Source organism: Osmerus eperlanus, chromosome 8 (assembly GCF_963692335.1).
Source record: "Osmerus eperlanus chromosome 8, fOsmEpe2.1, whole genome shotgun sequence".
In the NCBI taxonomy this organism is placed as follows: Eukaryota; Metazoa; Chordata; class Actinopteri; order Osmeriformes; family Osmeridae; genus Osmerus; species Osmerus eperlanus.
This window is the reverse complement of record NC_085025.1, coordinates 20438130-20452373: the sequence shown is the minus strand read 5'-3', so window position 1 is coordinate 20452373 and position 14244 is coordinate 20438130. Positions and strand designations below refer to the sequence as shown.

The 14244-nt window shown below is 38.6% G+C and overlaps 1 protein-coding gene across 3 annotated transcripts in view; it reads left to right on the top strand.

Moving 5' to 3' along the window:
- Positions 1-14244, top strand: part of LOC134025432 (apolipoprotein B-100-like) — a 75832-nt gene that overhangs the window by 45243 nt on the left and 16345 nt on the right. The gene's annotated exons all lie outside the window — the stretch shown is intronic.

Here is a 14244-nt window from a genome sequence, read left to right as displayed (position 1 = left end):
AGGAACACGTTTTTGAAACTGCAGGTAGAGTCGTATTTCTGACTGCACAGACATATAAAGAATATCTCTGGTTTCGGCAGAGTCTTGGGTCTCGGAAAATATCCTTATATTTTGGATTGGACGTATAGTTTTGCGTCTAGGTCAACTTGTTTGAGGTGTGGATGCTAGGTAAATGTTCGTTTTTCTCTCTGCCTAGCTCGTTAGCTATCACAGCTGCGCCATCACCGTGGCAACCAAACAAACAAGCACCAGGAAAGCAAAAGGAACACGTTTTTGAAACTGCAGGTAGAGTCGTATTTCTGACTGCACAGACATATAAAGAATATCTCTGGTTTCGGCAGAGTCTTGGGTCTCGGAAAATATCCTTATATTTTGGATTGGACGTACAGTTTTGCGTCTAGGTTATCTTGTTTGAGGTGTGGATTCTAGCTACATTTCTCTTATTCTCTGCCCTCAGCGCATTAGCAATCATAGCTGCACCATCACCGTAACGACAGACACGCACCACTTGACCATGAGAAACACGATTACTAGCAATTGTCGGTTTATGCCAATAATACGATTACTCCGTTTACATGTGTAATTAGTTATGCGATTACTCAATAAACACGTCTACATGATTCTTTTTTATTAATCGTTGTATGCTCCACGGACAAAACTTGCACCATCATCCTTCTGCAACAAAGTGTCGCTGTGTCTTCCTGTATCGGCCCTACTGCTGTATGTTTCATTCCATCAACACATTGAATCCAACTAAGAAAGCCGAGTAAACGCATAGGCTACATCTGCTACTGCTAATACTATCCCAACTATAATTTAATCTGTTAAAACGATAATATTCTTGTTACGACTAGCTAGCCTACTTCTTCTGTTTAACAGTTCATCTTTCAGCTTCTCCCACATTGTAGGCTATTTTAGCTCTTAGCTTTGTTAAGATGATGCAGTTCAGCTTCCACACTGCCTCTTTTGTGTGACTCACACATTTTTGAAATTCATTTCAGCTTGCGGGTATTTTCTAATTTCTCACTTTTATACTTTTTAAAATATTAAGGTTTTTGTGCAAATTATTCTCCCTTTAAAAGTAATGGTAAATCCTTTCAAATCATTGTTGGAATGCTGCTCCAGTCCCTTTCAAAAATACCTTTCGGTTGCTTTGAAGCTTCAGCTTATAACTTTCTACTAAATTTTCACTATTTTCAGCTTTTTTAGCATGGTCAGCTATCCCCATTCAGGTTTTCAGCATTCTCACTGCTGTTTCGCAGGAACAGCCGTTTCTAGTTATTATTTATTTTCGCCCCCCTAAAACTCAGTCAATATTTGGCCTACATACACAACGGCGGTGTCAAAAGGTTCGTCTTGGTAGTGATTGCGTTGCTTCTATTGGAATTTACGCTCCGTTGCATGGTTTGGGCTTAAGTTAAGTTTTTGTGGCGAAAAGTGAAGCTAACGGTGGCTAATTTGCTAGCCACAGTCACCGACGTTACTAACGTCACTACGTTAAATCAAAAGTCTTTCAATAGGTGAAACTATCTGACTACTAACCTGAACTTCATTGCCACAGCCTAAACTTTGTCAATCTGTTCATGAAAATAATTAATTTCAGCCTAAACCGTACAACGGAACGTTAAATCCAATTCAACCAACGCAATCGCTACCAAGACGAACACAGCAGTAGTCTAGTACTGTACTGTAGTAGTAGAATTTACCGGGGCAGCTTCTCCACACAGGGCTATATCGCATTTTGCGTTGTTACTGACAATGATTGCTACCAGTGAGATTTTTATGAATGAGCTATTTTCCACTAAATAAATGTCAAGCTTATTTACGTTTTTGGGGGCATATTTTCAGTTAGCAGATGGTACTGTTTGAATCGCGATTCCATCTTCTACTGCCGGTAACGTCGTAGAATAATCTTCAAATGGGGTTCTTTATTAATGAATGAATGCAATATGAGTAGGCTAAATGCCTGAAAATATCACGAGAAGGGAAAACTTACATGGACGTTTAAGTCATAGATATGAGGTCCTTTTTTACACCGGTCTGCCAATTTTTTTTGTTTTGATTCAGCTATGAGGCTGCCTCTTGCAGGGGAAATGAGAAGACATCATATTTAATTCTACACTTCACTCGTATTTTCAGTTGTAAATGAGCAGCACAAAAAAAATGCTTTTAAACCTATGTAATCTTTATAAATAATAAGTATGCATTTTTATATAAAATATACAGATATATCAGTTGTAAAAATTTCATTAAAAAACGGACCCCTGTGCAACCGACGCAAGCAAGCACACCCTACAATTTCCCCAGAAATTGTACCCTCTCTAGTTGATATTGTATTGTGATTATTACTATTTTGCTTAATATTGGCTTAGCAACTTTTAAAACTGTTTACTGCTCATTTAAATTATTGTATGATTCATATTTTGTTGCTTTGGACAAAAGTGTCTGCTAAATACAATAGAGAAACACACACACAGCCTCCCTCCCTTTCTGAGTCCCTGTTAATTTGCCTACTCCTTACCACATCGTCAACTACTCTTTTTCCATCTTTTCCTCACTCGCTCCCATGGCCCTGTCATGGTCACTCTGCTCCTCCTCGGCTTCTTCCCTGACTCTGTCAGTAGTCTATGTTTCGGCCTCTCTGAGACAGCCACCTCTCCTCCTTCCTCTACAGGTAATGCTGATGTTGAAGCAGCTAAAGCCCCCCCAAACATGTTTGAAATTTTTGCACATTTTGTGGCATTCACCTGTAGATTTTTTATCTTTTTCTCCTTTAACTTTTCTGCGCCTCCCTTGCGCTTTGGAGGTCGTTTCTCCATTTTAGCGATGCTAAAATTTCACGATGCTAAACAAGCATACGAATTAGCCAACAGCTCGTGTCTCAAGGCCTGCAGGAGGCGATATTATGATTCATGGGAAGGGGGTTCCTGGATTTGATTGGGTCAGGCCAGTGCCAATAAAGAAAATTAACCAATGGGCCGCTGTCGGTTCTCTATGGGCCGGCCCGACCAAAAAATGTTTTACCAAAGGGCCGCTGTCAATTCTTTACGGGAAAAGAAAAAAAAAATCCAATAAATTATATCGGCGATTCGGCCCAAAAATGCGTCGGCCCACCGGGCAAATGCCAGATGGCCAGTCCAGCCCTGACTACCACTAATCTACCAACAATACATTTGGCTGCATAGTCAAATATCATTTTTCTCTGTCATTTATCTCTGTTTCACTGTTTGCATAGTTACTGCGGTTAGCTTTTGCAGGGCAGTATAAATGAGTCAAGTGAGTTACAATAAATGAGTATTCTACAACATCTTATAAAGCTAAAGGAGGCCTATTCCTGAGGTGGTGAAAGAGCTGTGTAAGCATTGGAATACTCGGAATGTTGACGTTAACTTGACTTGAGTAGACTACGTTGAAGGGAACTTGAGGGACCGAATCCATTGATTCACTATGCAATCAATCATTATAAGGGGGATGGGATATCACACCTTAACACTAGAAGCACCGAGAGGGGTAATTTGGGCCCAATGAAGAATTTTTGTTTTTGTATCTTCACACTTGATCAAATTCCAGGACCCTGCTTTCTCGACTTTTCCTAGATGTGTGTTTTATCACCCAGTATATGAAACATTTCTAAATCACACCGGGAAAAGCTAATTTAAGGCTATTTTACTTCTCCCCTGCCTTTCAAGGCTGCAATTCGCCTTTCTATCAGCAGATGTCACAATGGTTCCCTTGCACAAGTCTGTCATTTAGACAAAGGTTAGGCCTATATAGCCCAAATAAAATATGTCTAGCAAAATATGTACAGTTTATAGGCCTATATAGTCTAAAATTATGTGCAAAATGATGTTAACATTTTTTGTGAATTCTATGAACCACTGTTGTGGTCAAGACCACCGAGACCAAATCATGACAAAGACCAGAGTGTATCGAGAACGAGACAAGACCAAGACTTTGAGGGGTCGAGACCGAGTCAAGACCAAGGCAGGGCGAGACAGAGTCAAGACCAGACCACTCAAAATACACAAGCAGTAGGGTTTGACTAGGTAAAAGTTAGATTTGATCTGTAACTGTATTTGAACTCAAATTAGCACTAGTGCCGTGTGCCTATGGCCAGGCAAAACAGCCTATGTTTTTTTCTTATTTTTCTTAGAGGCGCAGTAGTACTCGGCCTCTGCTTTCACATCTCTCTCTCACCCAAGTGAAGGAGCGCGGTAGGCTACCGTAGCGTTTAACTTAGCATTAAGAAGTCGGGAGATGTATGCAGCTGACATGAGTAAAAGTTGATTTAACATAACTTTATACTCATCATTAGCTACATTGCTTTATGTGGCCTGGCTCGTTATCACAAACAAAATCTGGCAAGCAACTGAAACTAACGCCTGTCGCCCGTTGTTACATATCTAATACTAGCTAAATCTCATTGTGTAATGTGGGAAGAGATTTCTGAAGAGTTTTGGTACAGAGGCACATTGCAAGCGTTAGGTAGCTAGCTTTGCTAGCGTCACTTACGCCTAACTTACCTTTTTTAATGTTTTCTTTCTAAATGCCGGTAAAAGTTTGATGTAGGCCTAGTGCCAGCCGTCTCAGTGAGCGTCTCTTTGCATATTTTACACAAACTGTGTGTTTTCTTTTGGACGTTATTGTAAACTCTTTGTGGTTCAGGTAACCAAATAAAATTATAGCTGATTTGGCCAACATCTTCAGACAGCCACTGTTTCGCCAACCTTCCTCATTCACTTTGGGGTGATTTCAAATTAGAAATGAGTTAATGGTTGCATTTGAAGCGTGACGTTTTACATCCAATAACAGTAACAATATTAACAAATAAATTAAACAATGCACAGGCAATTTAGTGATATTCCCGCAGTTGGGGTCTTGACTGGTCTTGAAATTAAATCCAGAGTCCTCTTTGTCCGAGACCAGGACAAGACAGAGTAAAAATGCGGTCGATTCCGAGACAAGACCGAGACCTTCAAAATGTGGTCTCGAGACCAAGACCAGTCTCGAGTACTACAACACTGCTATGAACTGCATTAGCTTCACATGGGTGATTGTGTGTTGACTGTTAAGCGCAATTCTTATGTCAAGACATAGCGAGAACAATAATTGTAATCGTAAAATGCAAATGTATTTTGTACTGCGGATAAACATAATAAATGCAGTTTTCATATTCACACATGAGCGAAACGAATATGACTTTGATAGTTTGCAACTATTTTGCAAATGCAAGGCTTATCTATTTATGAATAAAATAAGGTAGGCCTAATAAAAGGAGATGATGGCATGGGCGGGGGCTGTTATGATCATTGGATTCACATAGCATAACCGATCGTTCCTGAAGGCTTATAATAATTAGAAACGCGGACAGACTACAGGGCTCCGTGACTCGATTCAGCCGGGCACACTTTGTCTCCACTTGCACACAACTTCCTCCTTCTCAAAGTCCTCCTTTTCTAATTCCTGCCTAAAATTATAGCAGTCCACTCAATGACATATTTTACAATAGCTTTTCTGAAATATCGAGAGTATATATATATATATATATATATATATATATATAAATGAGTAAATTATCTTACATCTGGCTACAACGAATGCATATTCTGTACAAAGAGAATGTGAATGTAACAATAAGCTAAGAAATGTATTCTTTAGCTGTAAGTAGGCCAATCAGAATGGAATGTTGGGTAACTGGATTTAAGTAAGCTAGACACCGTTGAAAGGAACTGTTGAGACCAAATGCACTGATTCACTATGCGATCGATCATTAGGGGGGGTCGCATCTTTCAAACAGCCTGAAAGATACATTCTCGGGTTACCAGCAAAAAAAAAGAAATCCTGTGCACAATGCAATACCCAAGATTAGCCTATTCATTCAATTTAGTCCATAGATGTCAAAGGAACAAAATGTATCTGTCAGGCTAGTTGTAATAGAAAGGGTGCTTCCTTGGTTTATCAAATGTAACTTTAGTTTTATATGTGCGACTTGTTAAATTGTAAAAAAAAAAAGTTGTTAAATTGAATAGGCTAAGCATCAACCGGTTACAATTAAGTAAGCCTATAGCCTTGAATTTCCAAACAAATTACATCACTCTCTGTTTTGTGCAACAAGCGCCATCTAGCGATCATTACATGTCAGTCACAACGTCCCTGTCTGTAGACTCACGGGTGAATTTGACCCCTAACGGCGCTATAAGTAGGTAACGTGCTCAACGTTGTGTTGTTGTAACACGTAGTGTTAATAGCCTGAAAGTGAAACCTATAGTGAAACATTATATTTAAGGGTACTTGACTTAAGACCAAATCTTCCGATTCACTTGGTGATTAGGAGGGGGGATGGGATATTGCACTTTATACAGACGAACACAGTCTACATATGAAGCATTACAGCTATTAAAGGCTGATCGACTTAGGGAACTGCGCTAGAAAGATAGTCTATTGAATGGAGTTGGCAAATAGGGGTAGAGTTTGCTTCTGTTATGACAATGGCTGCGTTTTCCAGATTCGTTAAGAGCTTCTTAGCGCTAAGAGCTTCTTAACGAATCTGGGAAACGCGGCCAATGTTAACTGTTATCTGTCCTTCTAGTTGTTATAGATAGGCTTGATTAATGCGTAACCCGAGATCCACATTCCTAATGTTACAGTAATAAATAAAAGGAGGAATTTCTGAAGAAATTAGAGAATTTTCCAACAAGTTACACTTGCCTCTCATATTTGCAATAGTAAGTAAGTCTTTATTTATATAGCACATTTCATACAAGAATTGTAGTTCAAGGTGCTTTACATAAAATCAATAAAATCAATAAAAACAATAATACAAGTGATAAACAATTCAAACAAAAATAAAAATCCCAATAACATCTCTGTTCAAGAGAGAAAACAACTTTAAAAAGTAGGAAAACCCTTTTGAGATAAAATTACTTAAATGCTTCGGTAAAAAGGTAGGTTTTAAGATGTCTTTTAAAAATGTCTAGAGTGTTTGCTTCCCTAATATTTATGGGTAATTTGTTCCATAGTTTTGGGGCGTAATTGACAAAGGCCGAATCACCAATCTTCTTATGACTGATTCTGGTGACCTCTAATAGGCCTGCATTTGATGATCGCAGTGTTCTAGCTGGTGTGTAGTTTATAAAGGAGTTAGCAATGTAGCTAGGTCCTTGTCCGTGTAGAGCTTTGTATGTGAGGAAAAGGACCTTAAAGTCAATTCTGAAGGGAGCCAGTGTAAAGTAGCTAGGACAGGACTAATGTGTTCTCTCCTTTTAGTTTTGGTTAATAATCTAGCTGCAGAATTTTGAATGAGCTGTAGTCTTTCAGTGGTTTTCTTGGGAAGACCAGTGAAAAGTGCGTTACAGTAGTCCAGCCGGCTGGATATAAAAGCATGAATTAACTTCTCTGCATCATTTTGGTTTATGAATGGTCGTACCTTTGCTATATTCCTCAGGTGAAAGAAAGCTGTTTTGGTCACTTTATTAATGTGAGAGTTGAAATTCAAATCTGAGTCCAGGATTACACCGAGACTCGTCACCTCTGGTTTAAGACAGGGGGTTAAGCCTCCAAGATTCTTAATAAGCATCTCTCTTTTGGATTTGGGGCCACATAGTAGGACTTCGGTTTTGTCTTCATTTAATTTAATAAAGTTATCATTCATCCATTTGTTTATTGCCAACAGGCAGTTGGTAATGGAATTGATGGCCGTTGCATCGTTGGGTTCAGTGGATATATATAGTTGTCATCCGCATAGCTATGGAAATCTATGTTATGTTCTCTGATTATGTCGCCGAGTGGTAACATATAAAGAGAAAAAAGTAATGGACCTAAGCAGCTTCCTTGAGCAACCCCGTAGCAGTTCTCATGTTTCTTGGACCTATGGTCACCTAAACTAACATAAAACTTCCTTCCTGTGATATATGATTTTAGCCAGTTCAATACACTATCCGTGAACCCAATAAGCTTTTCCAGTCTATTGATTAGGATGTCGTGATCAATTGTATCAAATGCTGCACTGAGATCTAACAGGATAAGGATAGAGACTTTATTTGCATCAGAGTTTAGTCTGAGGTCGCTAATTATTTTGGTGAGAGCAGTTTCAGTACTGTGATATTTCCTGAAACCTGACTGCGAGACTTCCAGGATGTTATTTTCTTCAAGAAAATAATTTAATTGGACTAAAACTATCTTTTCCAGTACTTTACTAATAAATGGAAGGTTTGATATTGGTCTGTAATTTGCAAGTAGACTGTTATCCAATTTGGGTTTCTTTAATAGGGGCTTTACAACAGCTGTTTTGAAGGCATCTGGGAAGACGCCAGTTCTAAGGGATGTGTTTATAATCTCTAGCACCGGACCTGAGACACTATCAAACACTCGCTTAAAGAATGTTGTGGGTATAGGATCAATATCTGAGGTTGTGGAGTTAGATTCGCTGACAATTTTGGAAAGTTCACTAAGTGTGATACAGGTAAATGTGCTCATGGTTATGTTGCAGAATCTACTGATGTCAGTTTCGACCCCACTATTAATAATACTCGCTCTGATCAAAGTTATTTTGTTCTTGAAGAACAAAGCAAGCTCTTCACATTTAACTGCTGAGGATGGAGGTGGGGCAGGGACAGTGTTTAGCAGCTGGTCAATGGTGGAGAAAAGAACTCTGGAATTTCAGGCATTTTCTGTAATAATGTTGGAGAAATATTCTCTCCTTGCTAGACGGATGGTTTTGTTATAGGTGGTTAGTGTATCTTTGTAGATATTGTAGTGGATAGTGATCTTTGTTTTCCTCCATTTTCTCTCTGCTGCACGGCATTTTCTTTTCGTTTCACTAACATTTTTATTTCTCAGCCATGGGGAGGTTCTGCTTGTGCACTTCTTTTTGGTTTTCAGTGGTGCAACAGAGTCTAACACAGATAGGTCTACTTGGACCGTGCCCTGACAATAAATGATGAACAATAAATGTTTTACCAGGATAACTGTATCTATCAGACCATTGAATGTTTATGATGTCCCTGTGTGTTTATTTGTTTGATTCGGGACAACAACATGATCATTGTCAGCTGACAATAGAATGTTGATTATGTCGGGCCATACATTTATAGAACTGCAGTCTAACCCTCAACGTGTGATTTTTTTAATAATAGATACAATTTAGGTGAATGATTGAAGGGCTAGACAACGATTGTTGTCAATCGTTATGAAATAGTCACAGACTATTTCAACACGGAAATCAATGACAGATTGACGAAGGCCACTTCCAGTTTCCAACCTTGCTTTGGCAGTGTGCAAGATGTGCCATCTAGCAATCATTAGGGGACCATTGACACCCTATCCCCGCTAAAAGTATGGCTGCACCGTGATGCAAATCACATTAACAAGTAGTATTTAGTGATCCTAAACATGTTTTTATTATATTGAGTGACTTCTTCAACACTTTTTGTAATATGCAAGAAAAGGAGTAAAAAGAGGAGTAAATTGTCAAAAGAAACTTTTGAAATTGCCTGTTGATTAATGATATAATCGGATTAGGCACCTACAGTCATCATAACAATAAGTCTAATGTAATGTTTATATTAGCCTACATAAAGCAAATAAAACAGTAGGCCTATTTTGTGCTCAAATTAATGCAATATTTTTGGCTTGCGCGCTGCGAATGCTTGCATTCTATGTTTATGTCCCTAGCTGAGGTCAAATTACACATACTCAAGGTCCAATGTCAGGTTTGGGCTAAAGGCCGAATTATACTTCTCCGACTCCGTTACGGACAGACGGACGGACGGAGTCAGACAGATTGGTTGAATTTATAGTACTCCGAAGGCTGTGGGTGCTGAAAACACTTCACTGCCAGAAGAGTAGGTGGCGCTGCACTGCGATGCTGGCTAGGTTATCGAAATGTCGGAGCAAATTTACAAATTAGCCGTTTCATCAATAAAATAAGCACATTTTCAGCAACTACATTGCCCATTTCTCGTCACATTTTAATTCAGATGCTGATTTACATGTACTGTTTAGCTGAAATATTAATTGTAAACTTACAGCAATGGCGGTCAAAGGATTCTGTTCTGTGTTGTTGGTCACGGCAACCCCGCCCCTGACGCAGGCGGTTCTTAATACGGACCAATCACAGCCAAGGGGTATCCGTAAAATGACGGACGGACGGATAGTAAGGAAAATCAGGAGGTGCACGTAGAGCTCTCCGAGGGGCTCAGAGAGGACACGGAGAGGGAGTTCCTCGTCGGAGAGGGCGTTCCCTGTGTCCGTCTCCGTAAAAATGGAGAAGTATAAATCGGCCTTAAGCCCCGAATGTTAAGAATGTCTGTCTACACCCCTGGTTCAAACCAATCATGAATTGCACCATTTAACCCAAATTAAGTCACATTGTGTACAGTATGCCATAGCATTTCTATATGTGTTCATGTGGCTATAATGTACTCTTGATGTTACAACATTGCATCATGTACGGTCCTGGGTTTGTTTGTGTTTTTTACAGTTTACAAATATGCACGAGTCAGTTAAAGCACGCACACAGCCATAAGTTAGCATGAATACCATTATTATGTTTCAGGATGGAACATTGTTTAAATGTTTGAATCTTCATACTCACCATTATTTGTTCCTTTGTTCAGACTCACCATGCAGGACTTTTGTTTGGGATGACCCTGGTGATGTCATGAATGACATGACTAAATGACATCACTGGTCAAACAAAGTGGAATGGTTTCCTTTTTGTAGGAATTATTATTTTGCTTGTTGGATGCATTCTAAGTAATATGTTTGGACCGCTTACCATTTCTAAAGCCATTTAAATAGGCTTGTAAATTTGTCCCAAAATGTTACTTGACTTCCTTGTGTTATGATTAACCTGTTTACGCTCCTGTTTCGCCCGCGAGACAAAAATGCTGCCTCCCCCTTCCTCAGTTACGACGCACTAAATTCTAAAAAATATATTTTTTAGACGCTACACATGTTATACATCGTTGGAAAGCTACGATTCTTGTGCTTCCATTGAAATAAACCAATTCAAGATCAAGTCGCAATAGCAAGCAAAGTCAACGTCTTTTTCCGGTGAACATTCCTTCAACAATGCCAAAGAAAAAAGTTGTACTCACCCTAAGTTGTTCAAATAGGTCCAGGTGTGCAAATCATGCCATCAAAACTTGATCTGCGTAAGTCCCAAGGGTTCAAAGTATCTAACCATGTAAAGTAATTCGTCCAAATACAATGTTTTACGTTCATGAATAGCCATTATCCTTTGTTTCATTATGCAAGTTAGCCGACGGAAGAAACAACTTGTTCACATAAAAGTGTTATTTTCTCAGATTTATCAACGGAGTATTTACAAAATGAAGGTCTCAAAATGTCCGTTGAACCCTCCCCTTTTGATTGACACCTTGTTCGACCCAATAGGAGCTTCCATGCCCCGTTGACAGCCCTCTAAAGCCAACTAGGTCTGTGCGTCCTGCCCCCCCCCCGCCCCCCCCCCCCACACTCGTTCTAAACAAATTTCTCGAACTGGCTTCGACTGGCTCTGAAATTAGCTCGTTAGCCTTGTAGCTGACAGCTAGCTGAAAATGCCAATACCTCATTTGTATGCGTCTGTGGAGCCTTCAAAATAACAGTCGATTGCGCAATATGGTTGACAGAATCAGTGTTCTTTGTGCGCCAATCCTTGGAATCAGATAAAGCACTCCAATGTGTTCATGCTTCAGTTTTTGTGTTTCAGTATTACTAATTAGGGATTTAGCTATTATATATGATATTTCTAAGTACCAGAGATGGGCCAGAGATAACAATTATGAAAAATAATACCTTTTTATTTGACCTTGACCTTGGTTACAAAGGGTCATTTTGGAGTCTCCAAAAGACCCTTTTAGAAAATTCCTGGATGTACTCTTATAAAAACATGTGTCAAATATGAATATATTGTGGTATTATGTTTGACTTTTGATTTGAATTGGGTAAGGCTTCAACCTGTGGTCCAATTTAGTCTTCCAGATAATACCTACCACCTCTAGGCCTCTTCAGGCCTCTGTTTTCAAAACAAAATCTAGGCGGAAATAGAAATTTTCACTTTCCTTGTGTTCAAGCTTCTATTACTCAACACTAGAAGGACTGACAGGGGTCCTGACAACAGGGGACATAACTTCAGAGTGTCAGCTTTCAAAAGAGATCATTTACATGCATGTACTCCAAATGGTTCAAGAACAGCTTCCAATTTACTTTGGGTATGCTGTTTAGGCGTTTTCAGGCAAATTTAACAGGAACATGAAAAGGTTAATGTGTGAAATTTCCTTTGTGCTATGGTACTGGCTGAAGCAATCTAGTTGTCAATGGAATACCATAAATAGTCAGTTGGCGTTTTGCTCCAGGCAGAGAGAAGTGAAGCTGTGCTGCCACAAACATGTGCCTTCTGTTTTATTCGTTATGTGTTTTTCAGAGTTATAACATTTTTTGGTCACCTTTGCAAAACTTCGGAGTCAGCTGAATCTGTCTACCTACCATCTTCCTTGACGTTTGAGTTGGACTACCTCACGTGTGTTGTTGAAACATATTAGTATCGTGTTTGGAAACCTTATCTTGTTCTGAGAAGTCTGAGAGATAAGTGACGCTGTGTTCAATAATCGCCTGCTCTTCTGCCATTGTTACACTGAGGGATATTTCCTGCAATTATTTAAAAACTAGACTATTGTTTTGTTCTCATGATCTCGAGTTGTTTTATTGTCTCAAGAAAGTTCAAGTTCAATTCACTCATTATCACTGGAAATAATAATAATAGTACACAGAATGTTTCTAATGACACAGACTTCAAATCAAGTAGTACCTCATCAACTTCATATATATCTGCTGAAGCCACCCTGGACCAAAAGCTAGTCATTATAGGTGCATCTTATTGTGTATTGCATAAATACATTATGTTGAAGAGATCTTTCCTCACAAATAGAAAGTGTAACTTTTTTTTAAGTCGCCCCATCCCTAAAGCTACTACCATGTCTATTTTGCCTGACTAGGGAGTCAGGTGGCTGAGCGGTTAGGGAAGCGGGCTAGTAATCTGAAGGTTGCCAGTTAGATTCCAGGCCGTGCGACTGACGTTGTGTCCTTGGGCAAGGCACTTCACCCTACTTGCCTCGGGGGGAATGTCCCTGTACTTACTGTAAGTCGCTCTGGATAAGAGCGTCTGCTAAATGACTAAATGTAAATGTAAATGATCTGTTATCTTTCAGAATTGAAAAACATTCTTAACAAACAATATAACAAATGTTCTATGAATTTGATACCATGAATGCTTTCAAATAGTAGAAAATTTGGAAGATGTTCTTAAAGTATCTATAGATATTGTATTACAATGCTTTTAGTTCCAAGATTAGGAAAAACATTGGAGGCCATTGTGTGCTTTGCATGCATTTAAAGTGAATACGGAATGTGACTAAATGTTCAATTGAGTTGATTAATAGGCTACTAAATTATTACAAACTTAAAATATATAAATGCTGTCTATTTCAGTATGTATTATTTTCATAATCTTCATCATTATCATGATGATTATCATCATCATTGTACATGCTTTATTACTTTGTACCTTTGGGAAGAAAGGCATCATAAACTAGATTAGACCTCATGGTAGAACCCCATAACAATTGTTTATGTAGAACATGCTGTCTTATTGCCATCTAGTGGTAAAAAAAAAAAGCTAGATGTTGGTCACATTAAAAAGTGACAGTATTGGTACCAGTACGAAATATTTTCATGACAATTTATACGGATAATTGACTGTTAATTAAATTGAATTCCAATCAAACTATCTGTCTCATATCTCTCTCTAGAGTAGTCAAAAGTCTACTGCATTATGTGCCTGCATAATGTATGACAATCGTATTCCCACCCCATGGTAACTGGTCCTTGAATTGTAGTTAAAGTTCATAATTAATTATAAGAAATGGTGGTTGGATCTAATGTCTAATTCACATACTGTTTGAGTTGCCCTACTTTGTCTCCCCAAAGCAAGAGATTACCATTTTGTTGGAAGAGTGGTTATTTTGTCACCATCTATGATTCATTCATTCATACTAAAGAGATGCCATGCAAATACAAATAAAAAAGTGTGTTTTTATGAGAGCTGTCAGATAGAATAGTATCTCAGTAAAAAGTTTTTTGTGACAGATTAATTATTAATAATTATTAATTATTCAGTACTTTAGTAGCTCACTTCTGAAACATTTTGAAATTAAAATGTGGTCCAATTATTGATCCTTTTGT